General features: G+C 40.8%; 1 protein-coding gene across 25 annotated transcripts in view; it reads left to right on the forward strand.

Annotated features, from left to right (window-relative positions):
* The window catches only part of ptprt (protein tyrosine phosphatase receptor type T), a 415,067-nt gene that overhangs the window by 185,847 nt on the left and 204,184 nt on the right, over positions 1–25,036 (forward strand). The window lies entirely within an intron of this gene.

The raw sequence follows: 25,036 nt of genomic DNA on the forward strand, positions 1-25,036 counted from the left end.
CACTCATTTTGACCGGGGACCTTAAGGATCTAGTTAAAAGTAGTGCACTGTATATGGCAGGGCTCTCCAAAACCGTCCTCTAGGTTTTAACTCCAACCCTAATCTAGCCTACCTGATTCTAATAATTAGCTGGTTGATAAGCTGAATCAGGTTAGTTTCAACTGGGGTTCGAGTGAAAACCTACAGGAGGGTATCTCTCCAGGAACAGGGTTGGAGAGCCCTGATATAGGGAATAGGGTGCCATTTGGGAAGCTGCCTCACTCTATGCCAGTACTTATCCTTATTCACTGAAGACATCACTCAGGATGAGACGATAAAACCTACACGTTACCAGAGGGTGAAAAAAAACGAGTGTCTCTCTAATTAATACTCCTTGGGAGCTCAAGCTCAAATCAAAGATAATGATAATTGAGATATTAAAAATGTGCAGGAAGAAGAGGCTTCTCTGGGAAAGGGGGGTGGGGGTTATTTGGGAGCAATTTTCCATAATAATTATTAGCCCAGTGGGTAGCGTAGGGAGCATATGGAAGAAAGACACACTTCATTTGATAAAGTGACAGCTAATCAGATCAACCCCGTGTGTGTGTATGAGAGAGACTGTGTGTGTGTCTTACTGTTTCTGTGTGTACTGTATGTATAAGAGAGACTGTGTGTGTGTGTGTGTGAATTTGTGTGACTGTATTTGTGTGTGCAGCTGTGTCTGTATGTGACTTTTAATGTGTGTGTATCAAGGGTTGGAAGCGGTTCAGGGAACAGAACCGAAAACCGGAAAAGAATGAAAACATTTGAGGAACAGATCCCGAACCTGAAACTAAAGTGATCTAATCTGTTCCGGAACAGGACCGTTATTTTAAAACCATGGGAACCGGTTAATAATGTTATTTTATGTTCGGGGCAACAAAGACCCTATGCAAAACCCTCACTGTCACTCAGAAGAGAATGCGCCCTTACCTGCTTCACCAAAGACCCATGCGGGGAAGTTTGTGCCCCCGCATTGCCAAAAGGTTAGTGGGCAGTGTTTAGGGCCTGGTCAAAGTGTTCATCTGCCTCGGGGGAACTGCTATGATGTTCCTTTAATGGCTCCGCCAATGTACATTCACCATATGGACATGCCATGTTGGTCAACATGTATCACAAACCCAGTGCTCATTTGGAATGAGCCATTCTGCCTTGCTGTCCATTAGTTTGGGTAGTGTGTGTGTTTAAGGGGGGTGGTTAGAAATACTGAACCGTAGTGATATCAGTTGAAAGGAAAATGACCACTGCTACATCCTGACAATGTTTGAGGTTACTGCTTATGTGTGAGGAATGTGTCTTGAGCATAATTCTAAATGTCGCGATTAGAATAAAGGGAGGGGTGTGTGGCGAAGATGCGTTATAGGAACATCTCTCTCAATCTCTCTGTTGCGCACTGACTCCCAACAAGTCGTGCACACTATTTTTTTCATTGTGTCAATGTTTGTCAATGCAGCCTGGTCTCATTGACTAGACGTAACATAGTAAAAGTACATCTGGGACACTCAAATTAGTATGATAGTTTGGTTTGGTTACATAAGACAGATGGTTATTTAAGGCAAAAACTAAAGTAGGATGGGTGGGCGTATAATGTGAACATCTAGCAACCCAAGGTTACAAGTTTGAATGTCATCATGGACAACTTTAGCATTTTAGCTAATTAGCAACGTTTCAACTACTTACAGCTTTTTAGCTACTTTGCAACTACTTAGCATGTTAGCTTACCCTTCCCCTAACCCCAACCTTAACCCTTTTAATCTAGCCCTTCCCCTAAATCTAACCTTAACCCCTAGCCTAGCTAAAGTTAGCCACCTAGATGATAACATTTGTAACATACGTTTTGCAAATACATAACATAGTGTACTTTGTGCAAATTCATAATACATATTACAAATTGTAATTCGTAACATACCATACTAAATGGGGTGTCTCTGATTAACATACAGAATAATACGAAATGCTGTAAAACCAGGTCGGTCAATGTTTATCAATATCCCATGAAATACAGTGCCTTGCGAAAGTATTCGTCCCCCTTGAACTTTGCGACCTTTTGCCACATTTCATGCTTCAAACATAAAGATATAAAACTGTATTTTTTTGTGAAGAATCAACAACAAGTGGGACACAATCATGAAGTGGAATTTATTGGATATTTCAAACTTTTTTAACAAATCAAAAACTGAAAAATTGGGCGTGCAAAATTATTCAGCCCCTTTACTTTCAGTGCAGCAAACTCTCTCCAGAAGTTCAGTGAGGATCTCTGAATGATCCAATGTTGACCTAAATGACTAATGATGATAAATACAATCCACCTGTGTGTAATCAAGTCTCCGTATAGATGCACCTGCACTGTGATAGTCTCAGAGGTCCGTTAAAAGCGCAGAGAGCATCATGAAGAACAAGGAACACGCCAGGCAGGTCCGAGATACTGTTGTGAAGAAGTTTAAAGCCGGATTTGGATACAAAAAGATTTCCCAAGCTTTAAACATCCCAAGGAGCACTGTGCAAGCGATAATATTGAAATGGAAGGAGTATCAGACCACTGCAAATCTACCAAGACCTGACCGTCCCTCTAAACTTTCAGCTCATACAAGGAGAAGACTGATCAGAGATGCAGCCAAGAGGCCCATGATCACTCTGGATGAACTGCAGAGATCTACAGCTGAGGTGGGAGACTCTGTCCATAGGACAAAAATCAGTCGTATATTGCAGAAATCTGGCCTTTATGGAAGAGTGGCAAGAAGAAAGCCATTTCTTAAAGATATCCATAAAAAGTGTCGTTTAAAGTTTGCCACAAGCCACCTGGGAGACACACCAAACATGTGGAAGAAGGTGCTCTGGTCAGATGAAACCAAAATTGAACGTTTTGGCAACAATGCAAAACGTTATGTTTGGCGTAAAAGCAACACAGCTCATCACCCTGAACACACCATCCCCACTGTCAAACATGGTGGTGGCAGCATCATGGTTTGGGCCTGCTTTTCTTCAGCAGGGACAGGGAAGATGGTTAAAAATGATGGGAAGATGGATGGAGCCAAATACAGGACCATTCTGGAAGAAAACCTGATGGAGTCTGCAAAAGACCTGAGACTGGGAAGGAGATTTGTCTTCCAACAAGACAATGATCCAAAACATAAAGCAAAATCTACAATGGAATGGTTCAAAAATAAACATATCCAGGTGTTAGAATGGCCAAATCAAAGTCCAGACCTGAATCCAATCGAGAATCTGTGGAAAGAACTGAAAACTGCTGTTCACAAATGCTCTCCATCCAACCTCACTGAGCTCGAGCTGTTTTGCAAGGAGGAATGGGAAAAAATTTCAGTCTCTCGATGTGCAAAACTGATAGAGACATACCCCGAGCGACTTAAAGGTGGCGCTACAAAGTATTAACTTAAGGGGGCTGAATAATTTTGCACGCCCAATTTTTCAGTTTTTGATTTGTTAAAAAAGTTTGAAATATCCAATAAATGTCGTTCCACTTCATGATTGTGTCCCACTTGTTGTTGATTCTTCACAAAAAAATACAGTTTTATATCTTTATGTTTGAAGCCTGAAATGTGGCAAAAGGTCGCAAAGTTCAAGGGGGCCGAATACTTTCGCAAGGCACTGTTATATTCATCGGTGAAGTTACTGTTAGTCCCAAGATATACTCCCATTAATTTACAGTGCACTTGGAAAGTATTCGAACCCCTTGACTTTTTCCACATTTTGTTACATTACAGCCTTATTTTAAAATAAATTAAATAGTTTTTCCCCCTCAGCAATCTACACACACTACCCCATACTGACATTTTTGCAAATTTATAAAAAAAATAAAAATAAAAAAAAATATCACATTTACATAAATATGCAAACCCTTTACTCAGTACTTTGTTGAAGCACTTTTGGCAGTGATTACAGCCTCGGGTCTTCTTGGGTATGACAGTACAAGCTTGGCACACCTGTATTTTGGGAGTTTCTCCCATTCTTCTCTGCAGATCCTCTCAAGCTCTGTCAGGTTGGATGGGAAGAGTCGCTGCACAGATTTTTTTCAGGTCTCTCCAGAGATGTTCGATCGGTTTCAAGTCTAGGCTCGGGCTGGGACACTCAAGGACATTGAGACTCAATGACATTGAGCCGCTCCTGTGTTGACTTGGCTGTGTGCTTAGGGTCGCTGTCCTGTTGGAAGGTGAATCTTCGCCCCAGTCTGAGGTCCTGAGCATTCTGGAGCAGGTTGTCATCAAGGATCTCTTTGTACTTTGCTCTGTTCATCTTTCCCTCGATCCTGACTAGTCACCCATTACCTGCCACTGAAAAACATCACCACCATGGACAGTTCCAGACATGCACTGTCAGACACTGAGACCTTATATAGACAGGTGTGTGCCTTCCCAAATCATGTCCAACCAATTGAATTTACCACAGGTGGACTACAATCAAGTTGTAGAAACATCTCAATGATGATCAATGGAAGCAGAATGCACCTGAGCTCAATTTAGAGTCTTGTAGCAAAAGGTCTGAGTACTTATGTAAATAAGGCATTTCTGTTTTTGTTTTTTTATACATTTGAAAAAAAATCTACACCTGTTTTCGCTTTGTCATTATAGGGTATTGTGTGTAGATTGAGAATATATATATTTTTAATCCATTTTAGATTAAAGCTGTAACATAACAAAATGTGGGAAAAGTCAAGGGCCTGATTACTTTCCGAATGCACTGTTTACTGGACAAAAAAAGAAACACCACATGTAGTGTGTCTATGTGCCGTGTTTCATGAGCTGAAATAAAACATTCCAGAACTGTTCCATGCACACAAAAAAGCTTATTTCGCTCAAATTCTGTGCACAAATTTGTTTACATCCCTGTTAGTGAGCATTTCTCCTTCGCCCAGATAATCCATCCACTTGACAAGTGTGGCATATCAAGAAGCTGATTAAACAGCATGTTTGGGATGCTCGGGATTGATGTGTACAACAGTGTGTTCCAGTTCACGCCAATATCCAGCAACTTCAGACAGCCATTGATGAGGAGTGGGAAAACATTCCACAGGCGACAATCAACAGCCTGATCAAATCTATGTGATCCACCCCAATCTATTTTTTAAGGTATCTGTGACCAACAGATGCATATCTGTATTCTTAGTCATGTGAAATCCATAGATTAGAGCCTAATGAATTTATTTCAATTGACTGATTTCCTTATACTGTATGAACTAACTTGAGTAAAATCTTTATTTTACCAGTTTACTGTCAATTTATTTGTTGTCTTTGTTTTGGGAGCATGTTTCCAGTTTCTCCATTGTGTTTAATGTTGTGTGAACGTTTGCTTTAATGGCTCTGCATGGTCAATCCGATGTCTGCAGTGGCATACAGCATTTACTTCAATGCGGCCTCCACAGAAGTCCGAGCATTCATACTCCTTGCCGCTTCATGTTGCAGAGCTGTTGTGAAGGAAGTTGTGAGTTTGTGTCTATCCTGTCTGGGAACGGGGTTCCGAACCCCTCGCCAACAGCCAATGAAATTGCAGGGCGCCAAATACAAATCAACAGAAATCTCATAAATCAAATATTAGGCGCCGTTTTAAAGACAAAATTCTCGTTAATCCAGCCGCAGTGTCTGATTTCAAATATGCTTTACAGCGAAAGCTCTACAACCGATGATGTTAGGTCACCACCAAGTCACTGAAAAACCCAGCCATATTTCCAGCCAAAGAGAGGAGTCACAAAAAGCACAAACAGAGATAAAATTAATCACTAACCTTTGATGATCTTCATCAGATGACACTCATAGGACTTCATGTTACACAATACATCTATGTTTTGTTCGATAAAGTGCATATTTATATCCAAAAATCTCATTTTACATTGGCGTGTTATGTTCAGTAGTTCCAAAACATGGGGTGATTTTGCAGAGAGCCACATCAATTCACAGAAATACTCATTATAAATGTTGATGAAAATTCAAGTGTTATGCATGGAACTTTAGATAAACTTCTCCTTAATGCAACCACTGTGTCAGATTTCAAAAATACTTTACGGAAAAAGCATACCATGCAATAATCTGAGTACGGAGCTCAGAGCCCAAACCAGCCAAAATAAATATACGTTGCGCAGTCAATATTCACTTACCTTTGATGATCTTCATCAGCATGCACTCCCAGGAATCCCAGTTCCATAATAAATATTTGATTTGGGTTTATTTGAACAGCGAGAGACAGAATAACAACAACAAAAATCCAGAAAAACGCATGTCAAAAATGTTATAAATTGAGTTGCATTTTAATGAGGGAAATAAGACCCCCTCTCAATCCAAAAGATTTATGGCTCCCAGGTGTCTTTTATACAGGTAACGAGCTGAGATTAAGAGCACACTCTTAAAGGGAGTGCTCCTAATCTCAGTTTTGTTACCTGTATAAAAGACACCTGTCCACAGAAGCAATCAATCAATCAGATTCCAAACTCTCCACCATGGCCAAGACCAAACAGCTCTCCAAGGATGTCAGGGACAAGATTGTAGACCTACACAAAGCTTTTTAAATATTTTTTACACCTTTATTTAGTCTTTATTTAACTAGGCAAGTCAGTTAAGAACACATTCTTATTTTCAATAATGGCCTAGGAACAGTGGGTTAACTGCCTTGTTCAGGGGCAGAACGACAGATGTTTACCTTGTCAGCTCAGGGATTCAATCTTGCAACCTTACGGTTAACTAGTCCAATGCTCTTGCCTGACGAGGAGCAGTTAAGCAAATGCAGTCAGAAGCCAAGGTAAGTTGCTAGCTAGCATTAAACGTAATAAATCCTAATCACTAGTTATAACTACACATGGTTGATGATATTACTAGTTTATCTAGCGTGTCCTGCGTTGCATATAATCGATGCAGTGCGCATTTGTGAAAAAGGACTGTCGTTGCTCCAACATGTACCTAACCATAAACACCAATGCCTTTCTTGAAAACAATACATAGAAGTATGTATTTTTACACCTGCATATTTAACTAAAAGAAATCCAGGTTAGCAGGCAATATTAACCAGGTGAAATTGTGTCACTTCTCTTGCGTTAGTTGCACGCAGAGTCATGGTATATGCAACTATTTGGGCCGCCTGGCTCATACCGAACTAATTTGCCAGAATGACATAACATTGAAGGTTGTGCAATGTAACAGGGATATTTAGACTGATGGATGCCACCCGTTAGATAAAATACGTAACGGTTCCGTATTTCACAAAGAATAAACGTCTTGTTTTCGAGATGATAGTTTCCGGATTCGACCATATTAATGACCTGTGGCTCGCATTTCTGTGTGTTATTATGTTATAATTAAGTCTATGATTTGATAGAGCAGTCTGACTAAGCGATGGTAGGCTCATAAGCATTCATTCAAACAGCACTTTTGTGCGTTTTGCCAGCAGCTCTGCTGTTTATGACTACAAGCCTATCAACTCCCGAGATTAGGCTGGTGTAATGATGTGATGTGAAATGGCTAGCTAGTTAGCGGGGTGCGCGCTAATAGCGTTTCAAATGTCACTCGCTCTGAGACTTGGAGTAGTTGTTCCCCTTGCTCTGCATGGGTAACGCTGCTTTGAGGGTGGCTGTTGTTGTTGTGTTCCTGGTTCGAGCCCAGGTAGGAGCGAGGAGAGGTACGGAAGCTATACTGTTACACTAGCAATACTAAAGTGCCTATAAAAACATCCATTAGTCAAAAGTATATGAAATACAAATGGTATAGAGAGAAATAGTCTTATAATTCCTATAATAACTACAACCTAAAACTTCTTACCTGGGAATATTGAAGACTCATGTTAAAAGGAACCAGCAGCATGTTCTGATCAAGGAACTTAAACGTTAGCTTTCTTACATGGCACATATTGCACTTTTACTTTCTTCGCCAACACTTGGTGTTTTCATTATTTAAACCAAATTGAACATGTTACATTATTTATTTGAGGCTAAATTGATTTTATTGATATATTATATTAAGTTAAAATAAGTGTTTATTCAGTGTTGTTGTAATTGTCATTATTACAAATAAATAAAATACATTGGCAGATTAATCGGTATCAGCTTTTTTTGTCCTCCAATAATCGGTATCGGCGTTGAAATATCCTAATCGGTCGATCTCTAATCTCAAGGCAGCTGGGACCATAGTCACCAAGAAAACAATTGGTAACGCACTACACCGTAAAGGACTGAAATCCTGCAGCGCCTTAAGGTCCCCCTGCTCAAGAAAGCACATATACATGCCCGTCTGAAGTTTGCCAATGAACATCTGAATGATTCAGAGGACAACTGGGTGAAAGTGTTGTGGTCAGATGAGACCAAAAATGGAACTCTTTGGCATCAACTCAACTCGCCGTGTTTGGAGGAGGAGGAATGCTGCCTATGACCCCAAGAACACCATCCCCACCGTTAAACATGGAGGTGGAAACATTATGCTTTGGGGGTGTTTTTCTGCTAAGGGGACAGGACAACTTCACCGCATCAAAGGGACGATGGACGGGCCCATGTACCGTCAAATCTTGGGTGAGAACCTCCTTCCCTCAGCCAGGACATTGAAAATGGGTCGTGGATGGGTATTCCAGCATGACAATGAACCAAAACACACGGCCAAGGCAACAAAGGAGTGGCTCAAGAAGAAGCACATTAAGGTCCTGGAGTGGCCTAGCCAGTCTCCAGACCTTAATCCCATAGAAAATCTGTGGAGGGAGCTGAAGGTTCGAGTTGCCAAACGTCAGCCTCGAAACCTTAATGACTTGGAGAAGATCTGCAAAGAGGAGTGGGACAAAATCCCTCCTGAGATGTGTGCAAACCTGGTGGCCAACCGCAATAAATGTCTGACCTCTGTGATTGCCAACAAGGGTTTTGCCACCAAGTACTAAGTCATGTTTTGCAGAGGGGTCAAATACTTATTTCCCTCATTAAAATGCAAATCAATGTATACATTTTTTTATTTTTATTTTATTTTATTTTTTTGAATTTTTACCCCTTTTTCTCCCCAATTTCGTGGTATCCAATTGTTGTAGTGGCTACTATCTTGTCTCATCGCTACAACTCCCGTACGGGCTCGGGAGAGACGAAGGTTGAAAGTCATGCATCCTCCGATACACAACCCAACCAAGCAGCACTGCTTCTTAACACAGCACCCGGAAGCCAGCCGCACCAATGCGCCGGAGGAAACACCGTGCACCTGGCCACCTTGGTTAGCGCACACTGCGCCCAGCCCGCCACAGGAGTCGCTGGTGCGCGATGAGACAAGGACACCCCTACCGACCAAGCCCTCCCTAACCCGGGCGACGCTAGGCCAATTGTGCGTCGCCCCACGGACCTCCCGGTCGCGGCCGGTTACGACAGAGCCTGGGCGCGAACCCAGGGACTCTGATGGCACAGCTGGCACTGCAGTACAGCGCCCTTAACCACTGCTCCACCCGGGAGGCCCAATGTATACAATTTTTGACACGTTTTTCTGGATTTTTTTGTTGTTTTTGTTGCTGTCTCTCACTGTTCAAATAAACCTACCATTAAAATTATAGACTGATCAATTCTTTGTCGGTGGGCAAACGTACAAAATCAGCAGGGGATCAAATACTTTTTTCCCTCACTGTAGTTGTACCATTTACTTACACCTTCTGTGGAGACCCATCCACATAAATATATGGCGCATGCATCTGTTTATGTACTTTACATGTGCACCTCACTCAGCTTAAATTATATATGGAATACTATGTGATACAGTGGGCTCCAAAATTACTGGCACCCCTGACTGACAATGCACAAACAATAAACAAATATATATAAACAATATAATTATAGAGAGAAATACCAACATGTGAGAAATACTATGCTTCATGTTTCTTTAGAATTAATGTTTAAATATAACCAACCAAAATCACACAATTATTTAATACAAAATACATTTCACAAAAATCAAGGTTTCATAGTTATTGGCACTCCTCATTTAGTACTTAGTGCAACTACCTCTGTCAAGGATAACAGCATGGAGTCTTTTCCTGTAATGGTTGACAAGGTTAAGGAATACATTTGGAGGGGTTTTGGACCATTCCTCTATGCTGATCCTTTCAAGATCCTTCACATTATTGGGTTTGCGCTTATCAACTGCCCTCTTCAACTCCGCCCATCGGTTTTTGATTGGATTAAGGTTCGGCGGCTGTGATGGCCATGTCAGAACATTGATTTTGTTGTCACAGAACCATTTCTGTGTGGATCTGGAGGTATGTTTTGGGTCATTGTCTTGTTGGAAAGTACACGTACGGCAAAGTCTCAACCTTCTGGCAGAGGCAACCAGATTTTCACCCAAATAGCCTAATACGTGGTGGAATTCATTAGGCCATCAATCTTAACCAGTGCCCATGGACCTCTGGAATTAAAACAGCCCCAAAACATCACTGACCCATCACCATATTTCACCGTGGGTATGAGGTGCCTCTCTTTGTTTGCAAGAATTGGTTTAATATAAGGAATTTTAAATGATTTATACTAGTATGACAATTTAGTAATTTTTCCACCACTGGATGTGGCTGGGGGTTATAGCATTTCTTTCACATGACCCATCAATTTAGGCAAGTGTGTCTGGGTAAGCATCATCTAATATTTATAAAATATTTTTATCTGGACACTTTCTTTTTACCTGGAATTTTTCCTTATTGTAGACTACTACTACTTTTAGTCTTAATCTTTACTTTACGTTTTATGTTTAGCACATGACCTCATGTGAATCCTTGAAGAGATGGGTGGGGCTGGCTTAAGAGGGTGTGAACAATGCTGAATGGATGTAGACAAAGGAGAGCTCTCCAGTGGGTACCAAAACATTCAAACATATTTTTCAACCAGTACAGGCTTCACAAAACCACAAATATCGATTTAAATAAATCACTTACTTTTGAAAATACTCTGTTTGCTACAACATGAATGGTCGTTTTGTTAGATAAAATTCTTCTTTATATTCCAAAAAGTCTGCTTAGTTGGCGCCATCGATTTCAGTAATCTACTCATTCAAATGCGGCCATGTAGTCCAAATAGCTAGCGCTAAACTTCGTCCAAACAAGTCAAACGATGTTTCGTTTTAATCCTCAGGTACCCTAAAAAGTAAATAAACGATCATATTAAATACGGAAAGTAGTATGTTCAATAGGAAAGTAAAATTAGTAAGTGCATCTAGTGGAAGCCATAGGAATTGCAATCTGGGAGCCGGAATTACATGGGAACAATAGGTTTCCATTTTAAGCCTGGGACCTCAAAAAAACAGATTTGCGGTTGGTTTTTCTTAGGATTTTCGCCTGTCATATCAATTATTTTATAGTCTCAGACATTGTTTTAATAGTTTTACAGACGTCAAAGTGTTTCTATCCAATGCTACCAATTATATTAATATCCTGGCTTCTGGGCCTGAGTTACAGGCAGTTAACTTTGGGCACGTCAGTCAGGAGGAAATTCAGGAAACTAGACCCTATCCCAGAGAGGTTAACGACTTTCCTATAAAAATGTAATTGCATACCTGCTCCATAGCAAGCTGCTCTAACCACACTGATTGGTGAAGTAATTTAATATTGAGCTAAATGTAAAAAAAATAAAAATGTTTTCAGATATTTAATAAGGAGCAATATAAACCGGTACTTTTTTTGTTTGAAATGGAAATGGCTTTATTTTTCTGTTCGGAACAGTGGAATGGAATTAAAAAACAATGATTCTGTACAGAACGAAACGATTGGAAAATAATTTAAGTTCCAACCCCTGGTGTGTACAGTATGTGACTATTTCTGTACGTACTTGAGCGTGTGTCCCTGATTGCTTGTGCGTGTATGTGTGTGCATGCCATGGTCCCTGTGAGGCCCTGATGGGGGAATTGGTAATTGAGGTGAGCAGATGAGCAGCCGTGAAACTCTCTGTTCTCCAGGTGAGAGAGATGATGAAGGAGCTCTGTGTGGGAGCGCCGACACAGTGGGGAGGCACCACTGATCTGGCGCAAATGCTCCAGCACTGTTAGTGTTTTTTTCTTCTCTTCTCTCCTTATTTCTTCACGCATCTCTTTCTCGTATTCTCTTTTTCTGCTTTTCTTTGAATTCTCTCTCTACATTTAGCCTCTATTCATCTCTCACTCTCTTCTCTATTTCCCATGCTCTCTCCCTATCATTACCCACTGCTTTACTTGACATGTCCTTTCCCACTCTTGCTCATTCCCACTGCTACGAGACACACTACCTTCATTCTCAATAGTGCCGATGAACAGGAAAAGGACTTTGTCAGGGCTTTCTCAAGGTGTAAAATGCTAAAAGTAATTTAGAGAGGCAGGGAAGCAAAAAAGACAAAGGGAACATATTTGAATAGAGACAGTTGCAGCCTTCTCTGACCTTTTAAAGTTTATGCAGGTTGAAAATGTGTGGGAGTGTGTCTGTGTGTGAATCTGCAGACAAATGCGTGTCTATCTGCATCTTGGTCATTAGTCTTTTTGTTTGTTGCTGCTGTAGCTGTGTGTGTTTGAGCTAGTTTGCTAGTCTTTACACAATGCGTTGGTCTAATCCTGAATAGTGATTGGTTAAAAGTGCATTCCAGCCAGTGTCTATTCCACAAGTTACCACTGGCTAAATCTATGACATTAAAATGCCTATTTACTCTGTTGCATCTCAATGCGCAATCCACTGTCTCACCAGCCCAGGCAGGGAAGTTAAAAATATTCACTATAAAAAGCATCAAGAAATCATCTCACATTTCTTTTAGACTAACATTTAGTTGTCAACAGCAGAGATTTGTATAAACCTTACTGTCTGTCTCTCCGACATTTGCAGCATTGTTTCAATATTCAAACTTGATCTCCAACTGTCACATATTAATGAACGTGTAGGGGTTGGGAGTCGGGACAAGAGAGAGAGGCAGACAGCATTTTCAGTCAGTCGAAATCATGAATCAGCCGTCATCATTTTTATGGATATATACAAAGAAATGTAAATTGAAAAAAAGTCCAACGGAACGCAGCTAGTTTGCAGTCTTTCCTGCGTCATTTGTGTTAGCTGTGTTTTTGGCTAGCTGCTCTGAATAACAGTGTCCTAACAAAAGAGTATATCTTATATGCCAGGCAAAATCATGCCTCATTAGCTCATTGTTATGGATGTATCCAAATAAATGTCACTAGAAAACAGCTTACACAAATGCAGCCACTGTTGTTATTCTTTCTGCATTGTTTGACATGACTAAGTTAGCCATAGCTGGCTAGCTAGCAAGCAAGGGATAAGAATGTTCCCAGCCAGTATGGCAATGGAACATTTAGAATGAACGACTGTGTCGCGTCCATAGATACAGAACAAAGAGACTGAATGACTGGGTCGTGTCTCTGACAACCAAAACAATAGAACGAACGATCATCCGGCTTAGGTAGCAATCCTAGATTTGTTTCGGGACTATATCTTGTGGAATAACTTTTTCTCGATCCCAACACCTTGGTCAATATATCCTCCAAACACCAGCTTCTTGGGCATGAAATGTGCTTCTGTGTGTGTGTTTATGCGTCTGTGTGTGGTCCTTTGTCAGCAGCCATCCCTCTCTGTACCCAGAAACAATTTAGCTAGGTCAAAATTATGTGCTAATACAGTGGCTCCATGCAACCGGCTCTGCAGGTATCCACCAGACCCCCCCCCCCCCCCCCCACACACACACACTCCCAGACCCCCTGCCTCAGAAGACCCACTCCCTCTCCGCGCACTTCCACACCGCTTCTTCCCTGATAGAATGCACCCAATTCTAGCTGACAGACACAATCCGTTCCACCCCCCCCCACCCCATTATTCACCACTCTACCACACATTAACACTGTCAAAGGCTAAGGCAATGAACAGAGCCCTCCTGGAGGAAACTGTGAGAATGCACAGGAATTGTTACGGTCCGCTGGAAGAAGAGTTTGTAATGCATCTCTGTACCGGCTTAAAGACAGGAAGAGGATGGTTTTTGGGCTGGGAGCCGACAGCTCTCGAACCAGTTACAGATTGCCCCGTCACTTTGGATTGGCCTGTGGAGGCTGACCTGAGAACAGTGTGGACAATCTCTGTGTACAGAAGGCAGTGCTGTGCTGTGCTGAATCTCAACTCAGTTCAGGCTCTTTTATTAATCCAACATAGTATGTATTCCATCTAGAAGGTGTTGTTCCCAATGTCCGAACAGTCACATGATTGTGGTGTGTTTCATATCCACTGAAGATGACCTGATACTGTTTGAGAGGTTTGAGTGCACACAGATGAGAGTCGCAACCAATAAACACATAGCGCTCCTTGGGTGTTTGCATTCGTGTGGAAGAGGCTGCCTGTTTTCATCATATCAGAGCCAGCCAGGAAGGAGACAGAGGGGGATGAAGAGGGAAGGATGAGGAAGGAGGGAGGGAGACAGTGGGGGCAGAGCTGAGGTGAAGTGGAACAAAGATTCTGCTGGCCACGGCTCTGTTGCACCGTACTGTAACTCCTCTGTGTACTGGGCTAGTTGGGCTGTGTGAAGTGCAGCAGAAAGGAACATGTGTTTTCTGAATTGGCGGCCGCCGTGTTTACCTGTCAGAGAGACGTCACGGGGGCAGGGTGGAGGGAGTGAGGGGGATGCAGAGAGGGAGGAAGAGGAGACTGGATCGGATATGGCAGGTGTGGCAGCTGTGCTGAGGACTGGCCAGAGGTAAGGTGAGGAGGCGAGAGAGTTGAGAGGAGGGTGGGAGTAGGGGTATGTTAGTGCCAGTGCGGGGGAGTGCGGGGGGTGAAGGGGGTCAGTGATGGGCCTCATATATGCTCCGGGGCCCTGCCCGCTCGCTTGTCTGCCCGCCTGGCTAGTTTGAGTGTTGGCAGCCAGCAGCGCTTGAGTGGCACACCAGGGCCACGGGGGAAACTCAAAGCACACATTGATATTTCATATCTACATTTATGGATATATCCAAAGAAACATTTTCACATTTTGTTGCGTTACAAAGGGATTGAAATATATGGAATTGTCATTTTGTCAATGATCTACACAAAATACTCCATAATGTCAAAGTGAAAAGAAAGTTATAGAAATGTTTACAAATTAATAAAATTAAGTATTCACCCCCTTTGTTTAGGCAAGCCTAAACTAGTTCAGGAATAACATTTGGCTGAAAAAGATCACATAAATTACATGGACTGACTGTGTGAAATAATAGAGGTTGACATGATTTTTGAATGACTACCACTTCCTCATCTGTAAGATTCAACTACATGTATACAAAGACCAGGGAGCTTTTTGAAAACCTCTGTTTCTTCCACTTTGATATTAGAGTTTTTTGTTTAGACTTTGACAAAAAAAAAGACATTTACATTTTAATCACACTTTGTAACACAATCAAATGTGAAGAAATCCAAGGGGGGTGAATACTTATGATACTCACTGTATAGAATATGGAGATTTTGTTGATATAATGTTAAAAGTCAGTGTACTGAAGGCAACACTACACTCAACGACGTAACACTTTTCCCGAAAACTTCGACTGGAGCCTTGATTTTGTTTGACAATCTCAGTTTTTCTCTCACACCTCCTCGATTTCAAGACTTTGGAGCGAATAGATTTAATTTGCTAATTCGCAATTTAATTTGCTCCTGGCTCTCTGCCCTCTCTGGCCCATATTCACTCAGAGGTGAATTGTGGGTACACTCCTCAGGTGGAGACCCATTATTAATGTCCACCAGGTGACGATGGCAACTTCGGATCCCAGCGTGTCGCTTCATCTCACACTGTCAACCCTCCGACTGATGCACTTCTTCCGGCCTATTGGCTTATTAGGAGGTGGACTGAAGATGGCTATAATTCATTTTGTGCCGAGCGTGAATGATCTATAGACTATAGACGTCCGCTTGACTCTCAACCAAACAGAATTTATTCGTATTATGTTCCCCTCGTGTTACGATAAATCACACCACTGTGCATTGGAAGATGAAGGTGATAATGTACTCAAGAGAGCTGTGGTGGCAAGAGTTCATCCTATTCCTCCTGTAGTAACTCACTCTCTCTCTCTCTCTCTCTTTGTTTCTCTCTCTCTCTCTGTCTCTCGCTTTGTCCTTGGCTGGTTTCCCAAAAAAATACCCACCTACCCCTGTTTTCCCAACTGGGAGAGAAAATGGACACTCGCCAACATCTTGATTCGCTGTTCCATCAGGTAGATCCCATTCTGGAATGAGTTTGGAAAATGTTAAAATTTACATGGGAACATTTAGAATATTCTGATGAAAAAGGGGCTTTTTGAAAATGTCTATTAGCTCCCTTAAGCTCAAGTGTTAGGTTGGAAGTTTCTCAGTTTCTTAGAGTTCAGGCATATTTATTGATGTGTTTCTACTGATGTATATGGCTTTATCTTTAGACTGCCAAGCTTTAGTGCTTTCTATTACCATTGCCCTTCACGAGTTAGGCTTTTGATAGATGAGCAGTGGACAGTTGTCTGGTCAAGCCTGCATGTCGAGCCTAAATGCATGGTTTCAAAGGACATCTCTACTGTTAATTTGTTTGCATTATTAAGATGGCTTTGCTTGACCTCCATGGCTGGTCTCCTGGGCCAGCTTAAAACTCTCCTTTCGCCATGACCTGAGAGGAGGGCTGGCAATATTCAATTCCAAGGGATCTTTTTCAAGTCGCCGCGGCTGCTGCCGGAGATGGGCTGTCCTAGCACACATGTGGACACGCACCCACACACTTTCTTCACTCTTACACAGGACGCTCATCTATCCCCCTACAGGGAGTAGTGAGGGAGACCTTGCTGAAGAGGAATAAGAACGCTCTGATGATCTGGGGGACGCGGCCTCTTCTGGATTTATGACTTTTTAACACCTTCCCTCTGTTAACCGACTGAATATTTATTTACCAGCAGAATATATTTCTTTCCTTCACTTCTTTGCCTAATGCAGCTTATTTTTCCCCATCATAATGTGATGAAGACAAGGTGCTGTTCCAGTGAAAGAAACATGAAAGAATGCTACTCACACAGAATGGAGTTTTCTCACCAATGACGCCTTGTTTAAAGTCCAATCTAGCACTCCGGATGTGCTTGTGGGCCTTGTCAAGAACTTCACCATTGAAAGCCATGTCAAGTATCCTTATGCCTCAACATTAACGACAATGAGCCAAGCGTCTTCAAAGACTCGGCCATGGAGGCTCGTTGAAAACAGCTAATTGTTGCTTTTCCTTTTTAACGTGGAATGTCAAGGGCTTTAAGGCGGTAATGAAACAAAATATGCTTTTTTAAACAATGATGCACCTGTCAACACGGACCGGCCACTCAAACTGAGCCCAAATGAAGCTGAAGGGCTCTTCACATGCTGAAAGGCTTCTATCCCTTCTCTTTCTCTTCCTCCAACTCTCAATTTGACTTCCCAGGAGTTTATAATGATGTGGAGGATGAAACCCCACTGGATCAGCTTGGTAATAACGTGTGTGTGTGTGTGTGTGTGTGTGTGTGTGTGTGTGTGGCTTGATGTGTGTGTGGCTTGATGTTTGTGTGTGTGGCTTGATGTGTGTATGCATGAGCATGTGTGTGTCTTTGTCTCTGTGTTTGTACAGTACCAGTCAAAAGTTTGGACACACCTACTCATTCAAGGGCTTTCCTTTATTTCTTACTATTTTCCACATTGTAGAATAATAGTGAAGACATCAAAACGATGAAATAACACATGTAGTAGTAACCAAAAAAGTGTTAAACAAATCAAAATATACTTTAGAGTTGAGATTCTTCAAAGTAGCCACCCTTTGCCTTGATGACAGCTTTGCACATTCTTGGCGTTCTCTCAACCAGTTTCATGAGGAATGCTGTTCTATGTCTTGAAAGAGTTCCCACATATGCTGAGCACTTGTTGTCTGGTTTTCCTTCACTCTGCGGTCAAACTCATCCCAAACCATCTCAATTTGGGTTGAGGTCGAGTGATTGTGGAGGCCAGGTCATCTGATGCAGCACTCCATCACTCCTTCTTGGTCAAATAGCCTTTTCACAGCATGGAGGTGAGTTTGGGGTCATTGTCCTGTTGAAAAACAAATGATAGTCCCACTAAGCGATACCAGATGGGATGGCGTATTGCTGCATAGTGCTGTGGTGGCCATGCTGGTTAAGTGTGCCTTAAATTCTAAATAAATCTCAGACAGTGTCACCAGCAAAGCACCATCACACCACCTCCTCCATGCTTCACGGTGGGAACGACACATGTGGAGATCATCTGTTCACATCCTCTGCATCTCACAAAGACACAGAGGTTGGAACCAAAAATCTCAAATTCCGACTCATTAGACCAAAGGACAGATTTCCACTGGTAATGTCCATTGCTCATGTTTCTTGGCCCAAGCAAGTCTCTTCTTTAAAAAAAATGTATTTATTGAATATATGAAACATACAATATACTTGCAGTGAAGCCGCTCAACAACTACATCATTCCAGACATCCAACAGATTCCCATTCAAAGCAACACACAGAAGCATCCAGGGTCAATACCCTGCTCAAGGGCACATTGACAGATCTACCACCAGGCCAAAAAACGTGAACCCGAACCATCCAAGATCCCCCCCCACAGTTCCCTCAACCATTCGAGACCCCTCCCACAGCCCCCCCAGATGAAAAATAAAAATACAATTAATTCCATTCCCCACCCCCAAGAACCCCCCAATGCACCAACAACCAAGAGAATGTACTAAAGAGAAACAAGGAAAATACAGAAGAAAATAGCAAGCAACAATGCTAAATATATACAGTGCCTTGCGAAAGTATTCGGCCCCCTTGAACTTTGCGACCTTTTGCCACATTTCAGGCTTCAAACATAAAGATATAAAACTATATTTTTTTGTGAAGAATCAACAACAAGTTGGACACAATCATGAAGTGGAACGACATTTATTGGATATTTCAAACTTTTTTAACAAATCACAAACTGAAAAATTGTGCGTGCAAAATTATTCATCCCCCTTAAGTTAATACTTTGTAGCGCCACCTTTTGCTGCGATTACAGCTGTAAGTCGCTTGGGGTATGTCTCTATCAGTTTTGCACATCGAGAGACTGACATTTTTTTCCCATTCCTCCTTGCAAAACAGCTCGAGCTCAGTGAGGTTGGATGGAGAGCATTTGTGAACAGCAGTTTTCAGTTCTTTCCACAGATTCTCGATTGGATTCAGGTCTGGACTTTGACTTGGCCATTCTAACACCTGGATATGTTTATTATTGAACCATTCCATTGTAGATTTTGCTTTATGTTTTGGATCATTGTCTTGTTGGAAGACAAATCTCCGTCCCAGTCTCAGGTCTTTTGCAGACTCCATCAGGTTTTCTTCCAGAATGGTCCTGTATTTGGCTCCATCCATCTTCCCATCAATTTTAACCATCTTCCCTGTCCCTGCTGAAGAAAAGCAGGCCCAAACCATGATGCTGCCACCACCATGTTTGACAGTGGGGATGGTGTGAGCTGTGTTGCTTTTACGCCAAACATAACGTTTTGCATTGTTGCCAAAAAGTTCAATTTTGGTTTCATCTGACCAGAGCACCTTCTTCCACATGTTTGGTGTGTCTCCCAGGTGGCTTGTGGCAAACTTTAAACGACACTTTTTATGGATATCTTTAAGAAATGGCTTTCTTCTTGCCACTCTTCCATAAAGGCCAAATTTGTGCAATATACGACTGATTGTTGTCCTATGGACAGAGTCTCCCACCTCAGCTGTAGATCTCTGCAGTTCATCCAGAGTGATCATGGGCCTCTTGGCTGCATCTCTGATCAGTCTTCTCCTTGTATGAGCTGAAAGTTTAGAGGGACGACCAGGTCTTGGTAGATTTGCAGTGGTCTGATACTCCTTCCATTTCAATATTATCGCTTGCACAGTGCTCCTTGGGATGTTTAAAGCTTGGGAAATCTTTTTGTATCCAAATCCGGCTTTAAACTTCTTCACAACAGCATCTCGGACCTGCCTGGTGTGTTCCTTGTTCTTCATGATGCTCTCTGCGCTTTTAACGGACCTCTGAGACTATCACAGTGCAGGTGCATTTATACGGAGACTTGATTACACACAGGTGGATTGTATTTATCATCATTAGTCATTTAGGTCAACATTGGATCATTCAGAGATCCTCACTGAACTTCTGGAGAGAGTTTGCTGCACTGAAAGTAAAGGGGCTGAATAATTTTGCACGCCCAATTTTTCAGTTTTTGATTTGTTAAAGAAGTTTGAAATATCCAATAAATGTCGTTCCACTTCATGATTGTGTCCCACTTGTTGTTGATTCTTCACAAAAAAATACAGTTTTATATCTTTATGTTTGAAGCCTGAAATGTGGCAAAAGGTCGCAAAGTTCAAGGGGGCCGAATACTTTCGCAAGGCACTGTATATAATTCATTTAAAACAAAGGACATCAAGGACAACTAAAATCATAACAGCAATGCCAACCTTATATGTTTGTGTGCATGTCTGGCACTATTACATGTTTGTGTGTGTTCTTGTATGTGTTTATTTGAATGAGAGTGTGTGTATATGCATGTGTACAAACACCTGCACTGCATCAGCCTCAGGCAAACTGGCATTAGTTGTAAAAACACTGCCCCTCAGTGTCATTCAAATGTACTTTTTATTATGTTTTTTGTACTTTTATCGTTGACCATCATTCTATCTCCCACACAATAACTCCACTCCCACTTGTCTCCAATTCAACATCCCAACCCTCCGCTTCCCTCAGCCCATCCCATCTATCTCTGCTAGCCACCCACTTCGGGTTTCTACCCAACACATATCTTTCAACTATGCTGTGATGTTTAACAAATAATTTCAATCTATCTAATCGAATAGAATCCACAGATTGCGAGTTGAAGATAAATACTTTTACTAAGAGTATTATTAATTGACTGACCCGGTCTCTCCAGATCTCCGAACAGTACTATTTCTAGGGTAAATTTTAGATCAATGCTATGCATTTTCAGCCTACCTGAGTGCAATGCCAAAATAAATGGTCTATCGAGTTTGTATCCTCACAACAAAATCTGCAGTACTTCGATGATTTTATGCCCCAAATATTCAACATTTTGTTGGTGGCAAGAATTCTACATAATAATTTTAGCTGAAAAGCAAGAGGTCTTGAATCTTGCATTGTTTTATATATCAACTCATACCATGGAGTCTGTACATCAAAAATCTCTTGCCAACTATTTTGCAATCTGTATGGCACAGTTGTCAACATCCTGGTCCTCAAATGAAACTGGTATACGTTCCTATTTATGCTATTTTTATTACTCCGCCAGCTTTGATCCTTTATATTTGGCAGACAGACCAGTTCCCTACCTTCTCCCGCTGCCACCTGACTCCTCCATTTTTGGGGTAATGCTGTAATCAATTGGTTGTACTCGTGGATTGAGCAGACCTTCCCGTACAATTCTGAGCGAACTATTTTTTGCTCATATGATTTGAAAAACAAATCATCAGGAGTAGGCAGCGCCATAAGTATGAGTAAACTGAGATATGACTAAGGAGTTCATCAGGGCAATTTTTCCATAAATAGACAGGTATTTACCTCTCCATGGTTGCAGGATCTTGTCTATTTTTATAAGTTTCATTTGAAATTCATTGTGGAGAGCTTATTTAAATATTTTGTGATATGAATACCGAGTATGTCTACTTTACCATCAGCCCATTTTATAGGTAATCTGCAGGGTAATGTAAAAGTTGCATTTTTTAATGATCCAATATGTAATATTGTACACTTATCATAATTACGTTTTAGTCCAGAGAGTACAGAGAAGTTATCTAGATCTTCAATGAGACATTGCAGGGATCGAGCTCACGGACTTAATATAGAACTTGAGTCATCAGCATGCATGGACACTTTGTTTTTAAGCCTTGGATTTCTAATACTCTAATGTTGTTATTGGATCAGAATTTAATAGCTAGCATTTCGATGGCCATAACGAATACATATGGTGACAGCGAATACCCTTGTTTAACTCCTCTTGACAATTCAAAACTCTGAGAAGTAGCTGTTATTTACTATTTTACACCTGGGTTTGCTATACATTATTTTTTAACCCATTTTATAAGAGAATTACTGAAATTGAAAAAATCCAGCATGTACAAATAAAATCCAGTCTTTATCAAATGCCTTTTCAAAATCTGCTATAAATACCATTCCTGGCTTCTAATATGTTTCATGATGTTCTATTATTTCTAGTAGTTGTCGTGTATTATCTCCAATGTATCATCTATGTAAAAAAACCTGTCTGATCAGGATGAACAATACCTGGTTAAAACCCTTTTAATTCGGAGTGCTATGCATTTTGCTAGTATTTTTGCATCACAATATTGAAGTGCAAGGGGCCTTTTTTATAAAAGAGAAATCAGACCTTCCTGCTGTGTACCTGACAGACTACCATTTCTATAGGAGTAGTTAAAACAATCTAACAATGGAGCTTTTAGTATATAAAAAAATACTTGATATACCCCTACCGGTATGCCATCAGGCCCTGGGGTTTTTCCAGACTGAAAGGATTTAATAGCCTCAAAGTTATTCCTATGTAATTTGGCCTTTGCTCTTATCTTTCTCTACATTTGTTAATTTTAAATTTTTTAATATTATTTAGGAGAGGATGTGACGGAAAGAGAACATCTGCCTAAAATATTTAGCTTCCTCTTAAAATATAATTCAGAGAATCATAGATGACTCCATCTTCAGTAACGAGTTTCTGCAAATTCTTTTCGTTAGCGTTCCTGTACTGGAAATTCAGGAAGAATTTTGCATTTTTCTCCATATTCCATCCAGTTTGCTTTATTTTTTAAAATTAGATTACATTAGATCATTCTTGAATAAGTTCCTGAAGTTCTTTTTGTTTTTCCTCTAACTTATTTTGTATCTCTGTAGTATCGTTTTTATTGCTATTTACCTGTACTATTAGTTCATGTATTTCCCTTGTTAGTCTTGTCTCTTTAGCCAGAAACTGCTTTTTTATTATTGATGAACATTGAATGACCTCTGAAGGTACATTTAAAGGTATCTCGAACAATAAGGGGATTTGCTGAACCTATATTATACTGAAATTATTATTATTTTCTTCTTAATAATCCTCCAGTTAACTTTGATTTAAATGTCCACGTAGAAATTCTATAAGACATTCTTTCTCCTATTAAAACCTTTTTAACCTTTGATACAAGAGAGAAAGAGACAAAGTAGCTAAGACGACTAGCTTGATTAAGTCTCCTCCATGTATATATCACTAGGTTGGGTTTTTTTAGTCTCCAAATATCCACTATTTCTAATGTGTCCATAATATTTGTGATTTCCTTAAGGGCACAGTGATAGTTTATTGAGTGATTTCCTTTATGGTCCATTGAGATACTTAACACGGTTATAGTCTCCTACCATAACGATTTGATAATTTGTTGTCTGTAAGTTCAATAAATTGGTATAAAAAGAAGTATGGATCATCCTGATTTGGACCATATAGATTAATGAGCCAAATCTGTTTTTCGTCCACTTTCATATTCAAAAGGTCCACCTTCCTTTCAAATCATTCCTGACTATTTTCACATTCAGATCAACATTTTTGTTAATTAATATCATCACACCCTTTGAGTTCCTTTGTCCATGACAGAAAATTATTTCACCACCCCATTCCTTTTCCCACACAACTTCTTCTAACGATGTAGAGTGAGTTTCCTGTAAACAGCATATGTTATATTCCTTTTAGCCACGTAAAGACTGATCTTTTTTTATAATCTGCTAAACCGTTACAATTATAATTGGCTATACTTATTTCTCCCCTTACCATAACTAGATACTATTCTCAGTCTAAATTGACCATAATTAGTGCTTGTTACTGCCATCAGATGTATTATGAAGGTCAAAACTAGAGCTTTCAAATGTCTGATATTTAGAATTCAAGAAATAGGTTCTAGCAAAAATTGTTTTATTCCCTTGCCTGTTTGCCTGTGAGCCAATGCCACCGATGTTAGAAAATTGAGACATGTGTGTAGTAAATCTGAGTAGGTTGATGTGTATGATATTGGATGTGATTTAGTGTGATGTCTGTATTGGAGTAAGACTATAATGTGTGATGTCCAAATAAATAATAAATCTGCCAATTTGCATGGTTGAGTGTCTGTGTGTAACATGTAGTGTGTATAACCATAATTGTAATCCATATCATATTGTTGTCTTTATACCAGATACATTCTCTTACGACGTGCATTTTTCTCCCTTGGAAATTGGTAATTGAGACCCGATTTTGGTACATTTAAACTCCCTTCCCCTGCTTTTGATCAGCTCTTTTTGTTGGTAGTGTTCAAATTTTGCGATGATCGGTCAGAGACCCTTGGTCTTGTCTCTCCGAGCTCCAAGTGTGTGTACTCGGTGGAAAGCCCCCTTGTTTACAGTCTCTAGAGGAAGTTTCAAGGCGGATTGCATGAATTCTCTGATCGCACCCTCTGGGTTATTGGATGCGTCCCAGAAATAATTCAATTTTTTTTATCCCAGAAATAATTCGATTTTTACGCATGCTACGACTTTGTATGTCCAGTAGCGACTCCATCACCCTGTTTTCCCTGAATAGACAATCCATGTTGTAATTGTGGATTTTTACCTTGGCTGTGAGTGTCATGTTTTCTCTTGGAGCGTGAGAATTTCACTCTGGCTGATCTCCAAACACCCCCTCAGCCCTGCTTCCTCCTCACACAACTTTTCCAGTGTTGCATGGTTTCCAGCCAGAGCACTAGCCTCTACTTCAATAGTAAGTAAATCGTCCGTGTCTGTAGATTAATCTGTTTATCTTTTTTTTTTGGTTGGGTTGTGAGGTAGTCGGATCCATGATGGAGTATGTTGTTCCTCCATAGCGTAAAGCTGTTGGTACTTGTTGATTTCCCTCAGGATCTCCGTAGTGTCCAGGTTGGCTCTTTTCTGCATCCAGTTGTTTTACCAAAAGATAACATTTGAGTCTTTCCAACGACGACGACAGGTGTCTGTAGTACAGCCAGCTAGCACTCGCGGGATCCATGCAGTCCCAGGCATAAAGGCTAACCGCGTTGTGGAATCCTTAGCAACAAAACCTTAGTTC

This window comes from Oncorhynchus mykiss, chromosome 17 (genome assembly GCF_057628025.1).
Source record: "Oncorhynchus mykiss isolate SJ-2025 chromosome 17, ASM5762802v1, whole genome shotgun sequence".
NCBI lineage: Eukaryota > Metazoa > Chordata > Actinopteri > Salmoniformes > Salmonidae > Oncorhynchus > Oncorhynchus mykiss.